This window comes from Lolium rigidum, chromosome 5, assembly GCF_022539505.1.
Source record: "Lolium rigidum isolate FL_2022 chromosome 5, APGP_CSIRO_Lrig_0.1, whole genome shotgun sequence".
NCBI lineage: Eukaryota > Viridiplantae > Streptophyta > Magnoliopsida > Poales > Poaceae > Lolium > Lolium rigidum.
In genome coordinates, this window is record NC_061512.1 from 244,520,497 (window position 1) to 244,539,964 (window position 19,468).

A 19,468-nucleotide genomic window follows, 5' to 3' on the forward strand; every position below is an offset into this window, starting at 1 on the left:
ACACTTAGTTCTGTATCATTAAGGATTTATGAGATCACTATGTACAAACATATCTATGATAGCAGCTCATGATTATGTGCTTTTCTGAGATATGAATAATTATGTAATTTACATGAATGATTACTTGTATTGCCATACTGCTGCAGGTTTTGATATAATGATGGCATCTCCTTGTTTGAATAAATTTTAAGGTTTGGATAATATTTTGTATACTTATAGTATCTTCAATTTGCAGGTTCTGATCGCCAGAAAGGCAAAAGGTGGCAAAAGGTATGCAGAAATTTAGTAGAAGATTGCACTCTCCGGAGCAGAAAAGAATGCACTATCGAGCAAGATCCTTATACAGCATATGCTGACGGAGAAAGATAGTTCCAAAAGGCAGCCGAAGATTTCGAATGAAATGTTTCTTGCCCAGTAGAGAGCGCTGGCAGATTCAAACTATTACAGGTATGGAAAACATTGTTGTTTCTTTATTTTGTCCTACTTATGCATGTTTCCTGTTAACTGACTCCATTTGGTCTGATCTATCGAGGATTACGAAGGAAGTGTAGGAAGATAAAACTTACACCGGAGTATCTTGAGTAGGCTTGGCTTACCATTGGCTTCAACTACTTCATCCTTGACCTCCTCCCTCCCTGTTGTGTCATGGAGTCGAGTTCATTATGCGAATGCATTGGTGTTTTTTTCTTCGACTCCATGGGTTTAGGTAAGTTTCTGGTTCCTGTCCTGAAGCTTTTAAATCGTTGAGGGGTGCTGAAGCTCTGTTGTCGGTTATGTTTGGTGGCCTATAGAGAGTAATTAGAATCTGTTTATCCTGTTTGACTTCCAATAGTTAAACGCTTTTACTTTACAACCATTATTCTGGTTGGTGTGGATGACCGAATGGCGTCCTTTTCAATTTTTAATAGTAATGCATTTTAGTAAGATGTTCATTCCATTTCCTTGTTACTTGTGTACATATATAGTTCGTAATAATATCAATCTCTAATTCACTTTTGTTGGTTCATAATGAATATATATTGTCAGTCATGTTGTTGGCCTACAGAGAGTAATACGTATATTGATCTTAAGCATTGTGTGTCATACTACTGTTGTGGCATGTGCCTCTTGTCTTGTATTATTGTAATGGATGCCAGATGCAAGCATCAAACTGTCTTTGCAAACTCAAGTGTGTTGCTACTGATGCCAGATGCAAGCAACAAACTGTCTTTGCAAACTCAATTGTGTTGCTACTGTTATATTGTTTCTGCATCATTTCGTTCTAATTGCGTGGATGATATGACCGCTTTGTTTTGTGTTTCCCAAGTTGTCTCAACAATGCTTAATTTGTGAGAATGATGAATGTAGTTTGATAAATCAAGTGTAGACTTTAAGTATATCAACATGAAACCAGAGCAGAATATTCTTCAGTAAACTTTACTCTTATCGTTGTGAGCTCATATCAACCTGTTTTCCACCGTTCGCTTGTTTTTCGATGAGTTCTGCAGCAACATTGTCCTGCTTTAATTAGCTATCATTCTTACTGTAGAAAAGCTGATAGTTGATATTGTGCCACTCGAAAGAGTGACCATATGGTATTTCTTGAATATAACAAAAAAAATTGCATGTAATCTCTGACATTTTTAGAGTGGGAAATCAGTTTTCTTTCTCTTACTGTGAGCTTGAAATTTGGATGTTATTATGAATGTTGGGCTACTTGAATATTTAGTATATAGGGGCTACTATTTTGTCAGAGTTAAACAACATATATAGGTTTCTTCGCATGGAACTGGAAATGGGATTCTTTTGGTTGTTCAGGTACTTGGGTGTATCGTGACTATTTCTTCACTTGGCAGGAGCTAACAAGAACTGCATGCAATTTGGCATACACTTGTAAAAATGGAGATTGGAAGGCATCACTGCATTTATACTGAACACAAACACCACTTTCAGAATTATGGTCAGGTATATATGAACTCCTCAAGTCCACGGTTCACTTTTAAATATCGTGCAAAAGAATATGTTCCAAAAAATGTATGCGCAAAAAAGCGCGGATATCCATTTCTGGTGTCCAAATTCTTATTAGGCCTTTCTTAACATTTGTATTTTTCTAACTTAATAATACATCTTCACCAATAGTCAAGAACTTTTTCCTGTTAAGTTCTCTATTATCGGTTGTTTTGTTCTAGAGTTGATTAATCTGTAATGATTAGCTGATGGGGAAGTAATATGATTGGTTCAGCAGTTGTTCTCAGCCCTCCTTCTCTTCTTATATATATATGTTTTTTGATATCGGCTTAACTTCATAATTGAAGCCTTGTATAGGCTATGCATTCAAATAATCAAATGAAGTGTTGTTATCTCATGTCATGACACGGATAGCACTGCACAAAGAATGATAACGAGTTACTTCGCCGTCAATGCTCGCAAAATTGCATGCCTTTCTGCTAGCAATTTTGACATACCTATCGTGGTTGATATAACTAGCCATTTTAGACTTCAGCGACCCACATACTTGCAGGAATGCGTTAACTTTTAAGTCTAGATGTGGAGATCTTTTATAGTTGAGGTACAGATCTAGTGAGCATAAATGACTTTATATTGCACATCGTTATTTACTGAGTATCCTTGAGATATGATTCTGTCTGCACCGTTGTTAACTTTTGAGCAACCTATGCAGGCTTCAACTACTTCCGCTCCCGCTGTTGTGCGATGGCAGCAAGTTCACCTCGCCGCAACCATGGTGACGATGGCCTCATCTTCGACTCCGTGGTTTTGGTGAGTCTCTAGTTCCCCCCCTAGCCTCCTATACGTGGTCGTTAGAGAAAATGTCTATGGGTTGTTGGTTTGATGGAAATAGTATTGGCTAGCGGTTGTGATAGGTCAAATAAGATTAGCTCTGCGGGACTTCTGTTTTGCGTAAGCCATAGATGCAATGATATTGCTTCTACTATTTTCACTTGAATCGGTGGAATGCGACTTTTTCTTTGTTGATTAAATGAATGAAACTGGTAGAGCTTTCCATAAATTGCTATCCTTTCATCTATTTGCAAACAAATAGTCAATTTGCAGAGGAAAAATTTTGCGGCATGTATTCTGTTTGACCCAGCCATTCTTCGAATCAGTACTACTCCCTCTGTCACGGAAACATGTCGAACCATCCATTTTGCAAAAAGCCCATTTAGTTTGAACTGAATAAACCTGCAGTCATTTACCAGCTGGATAATCCTGTCCTCCTTCCCGAGCACTCCCATCGCCGCATGCTCCCTCCCGTCGCTTTTGCTCCCCCAAGCCCTCACCCGCACCGCCTGCTTCGCTACTCCCTCTCCAGCCTACTTCCTTCCTCCTCGTCTCTCTGACTTCCTTCCTCCGCCAACCAAAATGAGGAGGAAAGAAATCCCCTTTTCTCCAAAGCAAAGGTGTCGCTTGCTTCAAGGTAAGAAGAGTGTGTCCCGCTGATATGTGTATTTTGGTCGATGCGATTGGTGTGTTTTGTTTTGATGATGACTTGGAGCTGGTATTAAAATCAATTCCCATAAATTCTTTCTTCAGATTTGGAGCTTTGGCTTACTGAACTATTGAATAAATCTATTGAAGAATAGTTGGATGCGGGCACATTCATTTACTGTGCATATTTGTTGGATGTCCATAGGCTTTATATTTTGTTCTGTCGTACATGATAATACCAAAAGCAAAGAGTGTTCTTGTGGATCTGCAAAGAAATACAAGGCTTATTGTAATTTAGCATGAGCTGTAGCGTCAAAAGAACCTCCAACGTATCACTTTGAATGTTCCCATCCTCTCTTAGTCTTTTAGCATATTCTTTGCTACTTGTGAGCCCCGTTCCTATTTTCCTATTGCTTCCATGGCAAATATTCTTCAAATAAATTCTTGTAGGTAAAAAACAATATCGCAATTGGCCTTTCACTCAACATGTGTACTGTACAATTTATCAAATATAAACATTAGTTAATGTTAGTTAAGCATTCTATACTTGGCTTCTAAATTTTCCTAAATTGAGCGTATTTCTCCAAATCTGCCCAATTCTAGGGCGTAAGAACTTGGCTGGAAATCTAGTTCTTTTTGTGGGGGTGATTGGTTGTTTCTGTGGTTTTGATGGTGGTATTGCGAGTGTGAAATTTGGGGGTTCATAGTTAGAGAAGATCTGCCTTAGAATCTGCTATCTATTTTTCCCTGAATATTTTAAGTCATGTGGCACGAAATTAATGAGTTTCGAAGGTAGTAGTAGTTGTTGTTCAGTGACTCTGTGTGTTTGTGCATCTCCATTAAATCTTTGGTTTAGTTTAGTGGGCTTAGGCCTTGTTTTACAATTTTAGGATTGACCTATGTATGGTGAATTGGCGATTCTATTGTAAAATAAGCAATCTGATGTGTGCCTTTGGTCAAAAGAATCTTCTAATTTTACCTTTTCTTGTTCCGTTTCCTGATCTGGTTGTGAGCCAAATGGTTTAGATGGTCACTTGTGCCAACAGACAAAGAAAAGGACAAGCTGGGAGTTGGAGGAATATACCATTAATTTGACCTATGCACTGGACTTGCTCCATTTTATTTTTTGTTCCTTTCTTTTGTCAGTTGTGCATGAACAGAAATCTGAGATAAATATATTCCCCAAAATGAAATTCACTCTGTTCCATGCTTGTTCAATACCTTTCCGGAATATAGCATGTCAGTTCTTCAAACACTTTCTTGTGTTTGTACATGTATTGATCGAGTGACAGCATAACTGTTGAGTTCTAGACTTCAGGTAATTATGTATTCCAACATGAACTGAATTGATGTTGAGTTCTGTGATCAGTAAAACCCACAAAGCAGCTGTTCTCTGCTGTATACTACAGTTGCATTGTGAATTTTGGTTATATAACTAGCTAAGCCATGAAGGTGCTTAAGAATGTCTTGATTTTGTAAAACTGTTCTCTTTTTAAGAATATATTGATTTAGATCAATTGTGTTCTTTTTCACGAGTATGAGTTTTGCCTAAATGGTCTTTCTTTTACATATGTAGAGCCATGCTCATTTCAAAACTTAACATATGGCCATTTCTGCATCTCCAGATGAGAGTGTGGTTGCTCTTGCAAATGGATCCCCTCACCTTCATTTATTGGGGATGTACTACTGCCAGAACATCACCGACTGGGCCATGTACTCGCTCGCAGCAAATAGCCGCTTCTGGAGTAAGGCCATGAGCTGGGGCACATAGGGTGGAAACAGGCATAGCCATGAGGACAAGGACGGGCTCTCAAACTCGAACATCATCCAGTTCACCGCACTGACGCCCCTGGCCATCCAGTCCACATGTGCCCAGAGGCATTCACTCATCGCCAGCGGCTGGCTTAGCCTAACCACCATCCACTGCGCATGTGTTACTGATTTTTTCTCTGATCCTACCTACTCTATAACACCATCTGGAGAGATGAGGTGTTCTATCGTTGTCATAGTCATTATCAGGATGATCATTGTTCCCAGGTATATCATGATTATTGCACTCTCTCTTCTTCATTTTTAATCTGCTGAAGAAGCTTGGTTCGTAGTCATACTCATAAAAATACAATTACTGTTGCTCTTTGGAGAGTTTTGCAACATCAGGGCCAACAATTATGAACAACAAACTACCCATAACTGTATAGTTTATAAATTTTATCCATTTTATACATAGAGTGATTTGTTATTCTGAAAAGCATGTGTTTTTTTAATTAAAGCTGTGTGTGACGTAACAAAGACTGAAACTCCTTATCTCATGACTTACTGATCTCAATTTGAGAAATGTAACATAAATGTTAATTTTCTCCTTGGAACAATTACAGTTTTGTGCTAGTATTTAATTTGCAGAGATGAATTGTTACAGAGTTGCAGTACATGCAGGCTCATCAGCTGCATCAGAGCGGTGGCAAAAACACAGCGGTGGGATCTCGGCACACTCGAAGTAGGCTGGTTGGTGGGAGCCCTCCGACAGTGAGCACGGTGACGACGAGGAGCTCTGCATGCGAGGACGGCGGCGGAGTTTTTCCGGGGCGGTGGTGGGAAGGTGACGATAGTGCCGACGGGATGAAGGGAAGCAGAAGTCAGAACGCCTACAGGGAGAAGGTCTTCTCATCCCTGCTGCAGCATGAACCTGGTCATGGTGGAGCTCGTCTGTGGGAATGTGCAGGAGCACCTGACCACTCTACAGCAGGGAAGGGAAGACAGAGGCGCAACGGCTGGGCCTAGGTGGTGGCGGAGCGGGAGCTCGATGTGCTGGAGCCGGAAGTGGATTCCTGCTGCTGGAGATGGAGCCTGAGGCAGTGACGGCGGGACCTCGACAAACTGGCACCGGCGGCGGGATCCAGGTGATGGAGCTCGAGGTGCTGCGTGGCGGGATCTTATTGTAAAATTACTTTGTTCACTAATCTTATTGCATTGCTTATTTTGATCTGGTGTTCTTAACAAGAATTTATTTCACTTGTTTTATTAGTTCATGTGTCCTATTTTTATCTTCATTTCAGGTGCTATGCATGCCTACATGGAGTACCTGCAACAGCCAGTGTTGAGGACACTTCCGTGCTCTTCTGCAACAACGCCTTTCACGTGTTCTCGGCTGCTCCAGCCCTGGCTGGTGCGTGCTCGAGAACCTCCTATCTTCTCTATTCTACTCGTCTTCTAGGACATGTCGAAGTGTGGATGTGATTCCTTGTAGCGACTTGTGGTCTGCATTTAGCTATAACATGGGTATTTCGAGTGCATCTGGTTTGGTCGTAGCTGAAAGTGCGAGATGTCAAATGCATTTTATGAGTTCTGGGATTGGATGCTTATTCAGTTAGAGGATTACAAAGAACTAATCATGTATGTGGTAGTTACAATAAAAAAAAAAATGCTTGTTTTCGTTTTTTCCTGACATCATTTAATCAATTTTGTTTATGTATGAACCTAGCTATACTTTTGCCAATGTTCAGTTTAAACATGGTATGGTATCTTCAGCTATGCTACGCCACATTGTTATGTCGAAGGTTTTAAGTAAGGTTGCTCTAAACATTTCATCAAACTAAGAGATGATGCTTTTTGGACATAATTGCAAGAGAAGCAATACCACAAGGAGTATCGAATTTGTCTCACGAAAATAGGGACATGTGGATGATCCGATTAAGCTTAGTTGATTAAATGAATGATGGAGCTTTCCATAAATTGGTGTCCTTTCATATATTCGTTTGTACATGTCTGGTGCAAAGTTATTGATTTTATTCTTCTTCAACATACTAACATTTGATTTTTGGCAGGCCAGTGTTGCGATTGCTAGGAAGAGAGGTGTCTGCTAGTTTCCATGATGGCTGAGCAGAGCAGCTTGAGGACGGTGACCCTTTATTTTATCTGACAATGACTACATCGGCTATGGAGTAATGGCATGACCATTGTGCTTTTTGTTTGGCTGCACATGCTGGCACGAAGGGGCTGCCAGACTGTTGCTGACATGATCAAGGAGCTGCCAAGCTGAAGAGGTTCAGTTAACTCGAGCATTGAAGAACCCCTATCCATAATGCCACTTACCGATCTGGCTTCGCTGGTTGCGGCCTCCAGTAGTAGCCCATGTGCCTTTTAGTAGCAGTGATGAAGAAGCCTGGATGGTGTAAGAGAATAAGAGTAGATGATTTATGTTTCAATCGTGGCGGCGAGTACATGGCTTGGATGGAGGAGGAAGGCACGGAGCAGAACCAGTGTGTGTGCGCGCGTGCGCCTGCCCACACACAAGTCCAAAAGGTTGTTATAATTTTTTGCCTTGCTGGAAGAGTGAGTAGGCTAAGAGCACATTAGCTACCCAAGGCATTAGTTGTTGTATGTGTAGGTAAAATTTTGGTGATGATCAAATAATTTATTTTGGAAAGTTTTCATTTGTTGATGCGTTACAGTGCACATGAGATTTGTTGCATATGTGCCTCTGCAAGCGAGTATGTGTACCCAACAATATATATGAACCGAGCTGTTTGGCTACTATGTTTATACCCCCTCCATTTTTCTTGAGAAATTGAGACAAACTAGTGTTCATTTGTTAGTACTACTTTGGTGTGAGAGCAAGCAATCCAAACTACATTGCAAATTACAAGGTCCAATAAAAAGAGCAAAACCGCGTCATTTTCGTGTGTTGTTGTTGATTATGTCAGAACAGAGAGAGTATATCAAGAGAAAGCCGCCCATTTCAGAAAAAAGAGTTTGAGGCTAAAATTTAGGCTATTTTAGAGCATGGAGAGTATATGAGACAAGCACATGCTAGAAATCCGTCTATATCCAAGAAAGCTAGGAAAAAGGTCCCTTGTATGTTCTGAGATCGAAAATGGGGCGCTATCAACAAGCAATCAAGTAATATGCATGCCACCGCGATTAACTTGATATGGAAGTTAGCAGCTCGGAATTAGTCTACTACTAAATGAATTTTCTTTGACACAGTTCACTAATTGAATTGACCGTACCTATTAATTAGGAGTCCCCTCGAGTTCGATGTTGGTGGTTCGTTTTATACCACCAGCTAATAAGTGCTGTGTTTCATTTATACCAGCTATCACGCCATCGATCTACAACACCAGGCACATCTCATCCGTCCAAGAGAGAGAGGAGAAAAATGATCTGAAAACTCTCTTCCTTTCCCGCTCCACATTTTCCCCTCCTCAAAAGTTCAAACCTACCTTTCTGGCTCTATAAGTAGAAGTCCCCTGGTTACATGCCGCGCGTCGGCTGCGCGTGCGTGTAAGTTCATTTAGGGTTAGGTCTATGCCGAGGGCCGGCTCTACGCCGACGGCAACCCTCGGCATAGCCCATTTTTTTTCTTTTTTCTTTTTTATTTCATTTATTTTTATGAATATAATATACTAATATATATGTTAAGAATAGGTCAATATAATAATAATAATAATATATAATTATAATAGATCTAGCTAAGGCGCGTGGGGCTATGCCGAGGGTCAGATCTACCCCTTTGACCGGCGTCCGATGACAGCTGCCCCCGTGACTTTACTCTGCCTTTTTATGACACATAAAATGACGCCACGCAGCTCCGCTCGATTTTTTGGCTCCGTTTGCTTTGCCAACTGCGCAAAACGGGGCCGCCGGGACATGCGGTATGGCCGTACCGGGCGCGCGCGTGCACCCGTCCGCCAACGCGCGAAACGGAAAACATTTAGCACATAAAATGACGCGTCCTAGACCTAAAAACATTTTTCCCTCCATTTATTGAGTGAAGGAAAGTGTCGCCCGGCTCAAATCCGGACGGCTTCCGACGGATTCGGCGGGGCACCGCAGAAGCGGGTGGGATTCCCGGATGGCTTCCGCGCGCATATGGCATGTGATAGGTGGTGCGTAGGAGGTATCCTACCGCCGCGCGGAGGTCCCGCGCGATACCGAAATGCGCGCCATGTAGCCGCTTCACAAAAAAAGCCCTTCCGGCACCCCGAAAATGGAAAAACCGTCGCCCGTGGTTCGGATTGGAAATCCGCGACCGGGGCCTTGCTTCCCATCCTAAGGCCCACGCACGTGCCAAATATGGCCTCGTTCCGACAAACTATGTGGTGAAACGGGCCGTTTCCTACTCATTTCCCCTAAAAGCCATAGAACTCCGGACGAGATAGCCCCGTTCGTGAAGGGTTCTCCAAGATAATTGCCGTATCCCAGTTCCGTCTTTTGCGGTGGTTACTAGGACACATAAAATGACGCCACGCGGCTCCGCTCGATTTTTGGCTCCGTTTGCTTTGCCAACCGCGCAAAACGGGGCCGCCGGGACATGCGGTATGGCCGTACCGGGCGCGCGCGTGCACCCGTCCGCCAACGCGCGAAACGGAAAACATTTAGCACATAAAATGACGCGTCCTAGACCTAAAAACATTTTTCCCTCCATTTATTGAGCGAAGGAAAGTGTCGCCCCGGTTCAAATCCGGACGGTTTCCGGCGGATTCGGCGGGGCACCGCAGAAGCGGGTGGGATTCCCGGATGGCTTCCGCGCGCATATGGCATGTGATAGGTGGTGCGTAGGAGGTATCCTACCGCCGCGCGGAGGTCCCGCGCGATACCGAAATGCGCGCCATGTAGCCGCTTCACAAAAAAAGCCCTTCCGGCACCCCGAAAATGGAAAAACCGTCGCCCGTGGTTCGGATTGGAAATCCGCGACCGGGGCCTTGCTTCCCATCCTAAGGCCCACGCACGTGCCAAATATGGCCTCGTTCCGACAAACTATGTGGTGAAACGGGCCGTTTCCTACTCATTTCCCCTAAAAGCCATAGAACTCCGGACGAGATAGCCCCGTTCGTGAAGGGTTCTCCAAGATAATTGCCGTATCCCAGTTCCGTCTTTTGCGGTGGTTACTAGGACACATAAAATGACGCCACGCGGCTCCGCTCGATTTTTGGCTCCGTTTGCTTTGCCAACCGCGCAAAACGGGGCCGCCGGGACATGCGGTATGGCCGCACGGGCGCGCGCGTGCACCCGTCCGCCAACGCGCGAAACGGAAAACATTTAGCACATAAAATGACGCGTCCTAGACCTAAAAACATTTTTCCCTCCATTTATTGAGCGAAGGAAAGTGTCGCCCCGGTTCAAATCCGGACGGTTTCCGGCGGATTCGGCGGGGCACCGCGAAGCGGGTGGGATTCCCATATGGCTTCCGCGCGCATATGGCATGTGATAGGTGGTGCGTAGGAGGTATCCTACCGCCGCGCGGAGGTCCCGCGCGATACCGAAATGCGCACCATGTAGCCGCTTCACAAAAAAAGCCCTTCCGGCACCCCGAAAATGGAAAAACCGTCGCCCGTGGTTCGGATTGGAAATCCGCGACCGGGCCTTGCTTCCCATCCTAAGGCCCACGCACGTGCCAAATATGGCCTCGTTCCGACAAACTATGTGGTGAAACGGGCCGTTTCCTACTCATTTCCCCTAAAAGCCATAGAACTCCGGACGAGATAGCCCCGTTCGTGAAGGGTTCTCCAAGATAATTGCCGTATCCCAGTTCCGTCTTTTGCAGTGGTTACTAGGACACATAAAATGACGCCACGCGGCTCCGCTCGATTTTTGGCTCCGTTTGCTTTGCCAACCGCGCAAAACGGGGCCGCCGGGACATGCGGTATGGCCGTACGGGCGCGCGCGTGCACCCGTCCGCCAACGCGCGAAACGGAAAACATTTAGCACATAAAATGACGCGTCCTAGACCTAAAAACATTTTTCCCTCCATTTATTGAGCGAAGGAAAGTGTCGCCCCGGTTCAAATCCGGACGGTTTCCAGCGGATTCGGCGGGGCACCGCAGAAGCGGGTGGGATTCCCGGATGGCTTCCGCGCGCATATGGCATGTGATAGGTGGTGCGTAGGAGGTATCCTACCGCCGCGCGGAGGTCCCGCGCGATACCGAAATGTGCACCATGTAGCCGCTTCACAAAAAAAGCCCTTCCGGCACCCCGAAAATGGAAAAACCGTCGCCCGTGGTTCGGATTGGAAATCCGCGACCGGGGCCTTGCTTCCCATCCTAAGGCCCACGCACGTGCCAAATATGGCCTCGTTCCGACAAACTATGTGGTGAAACGGGCCGTTTCCTACTCATTTCCCCTAAAAGCCATAGAACTCCGGACGAGATAGCCCAGTTCGTGAAGGGTTCTCCAAGATAATTGCCGTATCCCAGTTCCGTCTTTTGCAGTGGTTACTAGGACTCATAAAATGACGCCACGCGGCTCCGCTCGATTTTTGGCTCCGTTTGCTTTGCCAACCGCGCAAAACGGGGCCGCCGGGACATGCGGTATGGCCGTACCGGGCGCGCGCGTGCACCCGTCCGCCAACGCGCGAAACGAAAAACATTTAGCACATAAAATGACGCGTCCTAGACCTAAAAACATTTTTCCCTCCATTTATTGAGCGAAGGAAAGTGTCGCCCCAGTTCAAATCCGGACAGTTTCCAGCGGATTCGGCGGGGCACCGCAGGAGCGGGTGGGATTCCCGGATGGCTTCCGCGCGCATATGGCATGTGATAGGTGGTGCGTAGGAGGTATCCTACCGCCGCGCGGAGGTCCCGCGCGATACCGAAATGCGCACCATGTAGCCGCTTCACAAAAAAAGCCCTTCCGGCACCCCGAAAATGGAAAAACCGTCGCCCGTGGTTCGGATTGGAAATCCGCGACCGGGGCCTTGCTTCCCATCCTAAGGCCCACGCACGTGCCAAATATGGCCTCGTTCCGACAAACTATGTGGTGAAACGGGCCGTTTCCTACTCATTTCCCCTAAAAGCCATAGAACTCCGGACGAGATAGCCCCGTTCGTGAAGGGTTCTCCAAGATAATTGCCGTATCCCAGTTCCGTCTTTTGCAGTGGTTACTAGGACACATAAAATGACGCCACGCGGCTCCGCTCGATTTTTTGGCTCCGTTTGCTTTGCCAACTGCGCAAAACGGGGCCGCCGGGACATGCGGTATGGCCGTACCGGGCGCGCGTGCACCCGTCCGCCAACGCGCGAAACGGAAAACATTTAGCACATAAAATGACGCGTCCTAGACCTAAAAACATTTTTCCCTCCATTTATTGAGCGAAGGAAAGTGTCGCCCGGCTCAAATCCGGACGGTTTCCAGCGGATTCGGCGGGGCACCGCAGAAGCGGGTGGGATTCCCGGATGGCTTCCGCGCGCATATGGCATGTGATAGGTGGTGCGTAGGAGGTATCCTACCGCCGCGCGGAGGTCCCGCGCGATACTGAAATGCGCACCATGTAGCTGCTTCACAAAAAAAAGCCCTTCCGGCACCCCGAAAATGGAAAAACTGTCGCCCGTGGTTCGGATTGGAAATCCGCGACCGGGGCCTTGCTTCCCATCCTAAGGCCCACGCACGTGCCAAATATGGCCTCGTTCCGACAAACTATGTGGTGAAACGGGCCGTTTCCTACTCATTTCCCCTAAAAGCCATAGAACTCCGGACGAGATAGCCCCGTTCGTGAAGGGTTCTCCAAGATAATTGCCGTATCCCGAGTTCCGTCTTTTGCGGTGGTTACTAGGACACATAAAATGACGCCACGCGGCTCCGCTCGATTTTTTGGCTCCGTTTGCTTTGCCAACTGCGCAAAACGGGGCCGCCGGGACATGCGGTATGGCCGTACCGGGAGCGCGCGTGCACCCGTCCGCCAACGCGCGAAACGGAAAACATTTAGCACATAAAATGACGCGTCCTAGACCTAAAAACATTTTTCCCTCCATTTATTGAGCGAAGGAAAGTGTCGCCCCGGTTCAAATCCGGACGGTTTCCGGCGGATTCGGCGGGGCACCGCAGAAGCGGGTGGGATTCCCGGATGGCTTCCGCGCGCATATGGCATGTGATAGGTGGTGCGTAGGAGGTATCCTACCGCCGCGCGGAGGTCCCGCACGATACTGAAATGCGCACCATGTAGCTGCTTCACAAAAAAAAGCCCTTCCGGCACCCCGAAAATGGAAAACCAAGTGTGGGCCCATGTATGCGGAAATCGTCAACACCGGGTACATGCAAGGTTAGACAAACCTTACATCACACTTGTACACATATGTTAGGGACAAATGCAAGTTTTCAAGCGATTCCGACGCTCCGGTGATCTGTATCTTGGGAAACCCTAGGGCGCGGACCCTGCAGATCTACCCCTATAGCTTTCTCCGTGCGAGGGTTTACCAATGGATTTTTTTATTTGCTTTGCTTTGTTTAGGACATATGCACATGGAAACCATAGGTTTGGAATGAAATAGGCCCCGGATGAGCCGTAGCAGGAGTTTCCACATACAAATCCTGGATTTTACCAAGTGTGGGCCCATGTATGCGGAAATCGTCAACGCCGGGTACATGCAAGGTTAGACAAACCTTACATCACACTTGTACACATATGTTAGGGACAAATGCAAGTTTTCAAGCGATTCCGACGCTCCGGTGATCTGTATCTTGGGAAACCCTAGGGCGGGGACCCCGCAGATCTACCCCTATAGCTTTCTCCGTGCGAGGGTTTACCAATGGATTTTTTTATTTGCTTTGCTTTGTTTAGGACATATGCACATGGAAACCATAGGTTTGGAATGAAATAGGCCCCGGATGAGCCGTAGCAGGAGTTTCCACATACAAATCCTGGATTTTACCAAGTGTGGGCCCATGTATGCGGAAATCGTCAACGCCGGTACATGCAAGGTTAGACAAACCTTACATCACACTTGTACACATATGTTAGGGACAAATGCAAGTTTTCAAGCGATTCCGACGCTCCGGTGATCTGTATCTTGGGAAACCCTAGGGCGGGGACCCTGCAGATCTACCCCTATAGCTTTTTTCGTGCGAGGGTTCACCAATGGATTTTTTTAATTTCTTTGCTTTGTTTAGGACATATGCACATGGAAACCATAGGTTTTGAATGAAATAGGCCCCGGATGAGCCGTAGCAGGAGTTTCCGACGATTCGGACGCTCCGGTGGTTTGTATCTAGGGAAACCCTAGGGGCGGGGACCCCGCAAATCTACCCCTAGGGTTAGGGTTAGGGTTAGAGTTAGGGTTAGCAATGGACTTTTTTCCTTTGTTTTAGGACATATGTACATCGATAGCGGATGTTGGGCCTCATCGGATCCCGTCGACCCGTCTACGAAGAGCGTCACTCGTGGGATCTACATAAGCCATCTACCATTTTTTTCTTTAAAAAAGTAACTATTTTTACATAATTCATACTAGTACATAAATAAAACAAACATAATATAAAGTTAATGACCAAAAAGAAAAAAAGAAAAAAAAATGTATGCCGAGGGTGGCCGTCGGCATAGGTGGGTGATGCCCTATGCCGAGGGTGGCCCTCGGCGCCTCGCGGACGCCGTGACCGGGCCGTCACGGCCGGAGCGGGACCGGAGCAGATGCTCGTGCTACGCCGACGGCCTTGGGTACGCCGAGGGTGGCCGTCGGCGTATCCGTCTCTTCGCCGAGGGGATGTCTACGCCGAGGGGCTCGTTGGGCCGCTGCCCTGGACCGGACGTACGCCGACGGCCCCGACATTTGGCCGTCGGCGTACGCCACGGCCGTCGGCGCATCGCGCCATTCCTGTAGTGTTTAGCTCAGTAGTGTTGCCTAAAATCTAAATTCATTGATTATTAATCTAGATAAAAAAAAGTAGTATCTACGTTATAGTGGTACTCAGCTTTGAAATGCATCTGTGTTTCATAGAAACTTTCTTTTACCAACCTCCCACTCATTAAGTAATATAGGTGTATTTTACCAGGTGCTCTTTTTGTTTGCAAACCAAATTAATCTTGGACGTGGGCCATTTGTTATTTTTGTACATGAATCCTGCTTTCCTGTTTAGTTCAGTATTTTGTTGCCTGAAATCCAAAAGAAAGTTTCTACGAAACACTAAAGCTGTAATTTGCAGGTGCTCCTTTTGTTTTCAAACTGAATTATAGGTTCGAAACACTAAAGCTGTAATTTGCCAGGTGCTCCTTTTGTTTTCAAACTGAATTCTAGGTTCTCTCTCACACTCTTAGGATAGTGCTGGTCATATATTGGGTACCCGGATACGTATAGTGTACTTAGTACATGATCAGTGAGCCACAAGTATTCTCCATCATATTGTTATTTGCATACAGCAAGCGCATGTTAACAGCATGGGCAGCAGATTACAACGCGGCATATGTATGTGTTCTACTGAATAGCCAATTTGACAATTTAGAATTGGGTTCTAACCTCCCTGAATTTTTGTTCTGTGGCACCGAAGCAGCAGGACGCTGGCTGCCATGGTGGATTGGACATGATCGCCCGCACCTGTCCTGGTCCATCCCTGCCGTAGTGCCATGGATATGCCATCCGGTCCGACAGGGCCGATAGGAGGTATTGAACCCAGCCTGGGAGCGGTCGTCCTACTCGTCGGCGTCGTGTGCGCGGTCGTACTGCTTGTCGGCGTCATGTGCGCCGTCCTCCTGCTCGTTGGCGTCGTGGGTGTTGGTTGTGGGCGAGATGGAACTCAGATAGATGGAACGGGCGGGTGCATCGCAAACTGCGATTGGTTTCCCCTGCGATTACGGAGTGTGCTGGATGCCCCTTATAAAAACTTTTGGATCTTCCAACCCTAGCCGCCAAGGCACAATCGCTAGCGGTGCGCGATCTCTACTCCCGAAGATCCGCCGCGCGCTGCTCCTCACTTCCGCAGCTAAGCTACGCCACCCTGCCTTTGCTCGCTCCAAGATTGCGCGATGTGAGTCTCTGTTTCTTCACGAGCTTAATTTCTCACGGAGCACTTCTCTAACCAAGCGACTTGATCCGTCGGGCTCGGACATAATCGAACTCTGTTATGTTTCAGGACTGCCACGACCATGGATAAAAGGACCAGCGGCGAGGAGGGCAGCAGCAGCGGGTCGAGGCTTGCTGTCAAAGAAGCCTACATAAAGAAGGTAGGCGGATCGATTTCTAACCTTTCTTGCTTCTGATTCTTCCAGGAGGTAGGCGGCGAGGAGGAGGTGGCTGGCGCCGCGGCCGCGGTGAAACTCGCACTGGTACCTCTTGGATGTCGCCATTGATCTGGGGTTGCGCTTGCGCCGACGTTTGGCATCTTGCTCGGACGCTCGGAGCTTTATGTGGTTGTTTGTTTGCCACGTACGCGCGCGCCGCCGCTGGTTTTCGGGTTCGGTGTTTCGTGCGCAGCATCGCGAGTTTAGCTGTAGGTGGGCGGTGCGCGAGGGTGCCGCACGCACGGTGGCTGCCCATGAGGGAGGGAGCGATTATGAAGAGACAGCGTGGAGGAAAGGCTCTGCTCCGCGTTTGTGTATGCGCACGCGCGTAGACCGTAGACGTCCGTCCCCCCTTAATTACTGCTGGTGTACGTTCCTTTTCGATTCCTGCCCCGCGCGCGCACCAGGCCAGCCAGCTGTTCGGTCGTGTGCAGTGAACCATCAATTAATTGTGCACCTGCGCCCGCGCACGTAACTCGGAGCGTCCATTGCGTGTTAATTGCGCACCTGTTGGGTCCTTGTGCAGCGATTCGTGACCGACCAAGTCAATTATTAATTGTGCACCTGTCTGCGCCCGCGCACGCACGTAGTAGTAGTACTCGGAGCGTCCATTACGTGCGCCGCGCATTGAATCTTGATCAATTAATTCTGCACCGGTCGCATGCTGCCAGCCTCGTCTCTACGTACAGCATGTACACAACACCACACCAAAAAAATTCCCAGCCCGGCCACCAGACAAATAAAAATCCTCCATCCAAATTCTAAAACTACCGCTAAGACGAGCTAGCATGCATATTCTCTCAGTCTCAGCTCACCTACTTCTTCCTTCCCTTCTAATAAAATCTTCTTATACTTAATAAAACAATTCATGATCACAAAACATATAAAGTCTTGACAATATCGACTACAGCAACACATTCAAACCCTTGCATATATCCTCTGGCAGCAGCAACCTAGGCAGGCAAAGTCAGATGGGGTCATGTGATCCGATTGACTGCACGCATTCTTTTCCTTCCTCCCGCTAATTAATTAGTCGTGGTGATGACGACCGGGTAGGCAAACGGCGGATCGGGAGTCTAAGCTTTCGGTTTAATGAACAACCACATTGATCGTTTAGTAGCTAGGCTACCTCACGTACATGTACACATGTAATCCTAGCCCCAAAAAACCATGCAATTAATCTCACCTACATTTACATGTGCATGTAGTAAAAGAAGTACAACCTAGGTACGCGAGTAGCCCTAGGTCGCAAATTTAACCTATATAATTTAAATTATATAATACAAAATTTATATCATTAGAAAATAGAACATATGAACTTTCTAATGATATAATTTTTATAACATATAACTAATGCTAACTTGATCAAATTTGCGACCTAGGGGTACGCGCGTGCCTTATAAACTGTGAGAGAGGGAGTAGTGATCATACTGTCCACCCCTAATCCGCTTGTCCTCTCTCCTAGGGCGATGGCTGCCCATCTCCACCGGCCAAGGCTTTGGTTCCTCTTCTTCTTTGCCACTCAGGCAGAAGGAGGGAGGGGGATTGAACCTCGTTCCTCCGTTCTGTAGTTAGGGTTAGGGTTTGTCTAATGTGATGTGTCGTTGGGGTGGTGGGAGCACGGGTTGACCGGATCCATCGACTTGAGCTCAGCTACCTGCGCGCGGCCTGGATTTTTTTTTTAGCTCCACACGCCAGGTGTCTAGCGGAAATTTATCACGACGCTCGCATTTTTCCCAATCGCGCTCTCCTTCGCCAAAATTAACACCAAATCAATCCATTCACTGACAGAAAAAGAAAAGGATAGTAATTGCTTCTTTGTTTTTTCAACCTCGACCGAGCAACTCCAGCTCCGTGTGCCTTTCAGCCCTACTATAGTCTTTTCAATGCATCTCTACGTACATCATGTAGTACACAACACCACACCAAAAATTCCCAGGCCACAATACTCCATCCAAATTCATGACCACAAAAAATAATAAAGTCTTGACAATATCGACTACGAGCAACACATTCAAACCATCGCATCCTCTGTCAGCAGCAACCTAGGCAGGCAAAGTCAGATGGGTTCATGTGATCCGATTGACTGCATACATTCTTTTCCTTCCTTGATCCCGTTAATTAATTAGTCGTGGTGATGACGGCCGGGTAGGCAAACGGCTGATCAGGAGTCCAAGCGTTCGGTTAAATGCATACCCGGACCCGATCGTTTGTTAGGCAAGCTCACTACATGTACACATGTAAGCCTAGGCCCAAAATCCATGCAAGCTCACTACTCGTTTTGTAGTTAGGGTTATGGTTTGTCTAATATGGTGCGTCGTTGGGGTGGTGGGAGCATCGCCTCGACGAATAAATCTGCCTCAAATCTACTCCCACAGTGGTGGTGTTTCGGAATTGATGGCAACATGTGCTCGTTGATTCTTCAGATGGACAGCTTGGTCTTCTCGTCGTTCTCAGATCTAGCAACATCTGTTTCTCAAAGCGTCGCCGACGCCTGTCGTTATATATCCATGGCAGCGTTGGGAATCAAGGCGAGGTGGATGCTTTAGAGCGAGGATGTTGGTCCGGAGATGGTGGATTTATCGTTGTTCCCCGACTTTGTCGATATGATAAGGTGGATCTTGCTGGTTCAAGGAAGCCCGGTGACGTCTGCCGGTTGATGTGCCAGACCGACATGTGCCTCGATGGTTGTAGAGAGCCTGTTCATCGACTTCTAATTAAAGCCTCGTTGGTGATGGTGCTTCTTAAGATCTAGCAATGGTGGAGGCTCGCCGTGTCCTCGAACGTGTGCCTAGGCGGCGTTGTAACTTGCCATCGCCCGCTAGCTTGGTGAGTGCAGGGAAAGCCTAGGGATGGTTCTATATTTTTCTATCCTTTAGGGTTCTACCTGCAAAGTTTCCAGGAAATCTATTTTATTCTGGTCCGTGTTTCAGTTTCTATATTTTGTTTGTTGATGTAACTTGTTTTTATATTAATGAAATATGTTGTTGTTCTAAAAAAAATATAAACAACCTAATTGGATAGCTCTCGATCGGTCTTTTTTTCTTGATGTGCCAATGA

At 46.7% G+C, this 19,468-nt stretch overlaps 1 protein-coding gene and 2 long non-coding RNA genes across 4 annotated transcripts in view; all 3 read left to right on the forward strand.

Annotated features, from left to right (window-relative positions):
* Positions 1-19,468, forward strand: part of LOC124657377 — a 51,960-nt gene that overhangs the window by 10,397 nt on the left and 22,095 nt on the right. The gene's annotated exons all lie outside the window — the stretch shown is intronic.
* LOC124657835 lies at positions 347-6,052 on the forward strand. Of its 2 annotated transcripts, none has more exons than XR_006988893.1 (6): positions 347-447; positions 543-706; positions 1,836-1,944; positions 2,660-2,757; positions 5,052-5,463; positions 5,860-6,052. It is a non-coding gene; the product is annotated as an uncharacterized LOC124657835 (long non-coding RNA). The 2 variants fall into 2 exon arrangements; XR_006988892.1 differs by having other exon boundaries at positions 358-447; positions 533-706.
* LOC124657836 lies at positions 6,062-7,929 on the forward strand. Its single transcript, XR_006988894.1, has 3 exons — positions 6,062-6,338; positions 6,480-6,589; positions 7,248-7,929. It is a non-coding gene; the product is annotated as an uncharacterized LOC124657836 (long non-coding RNA).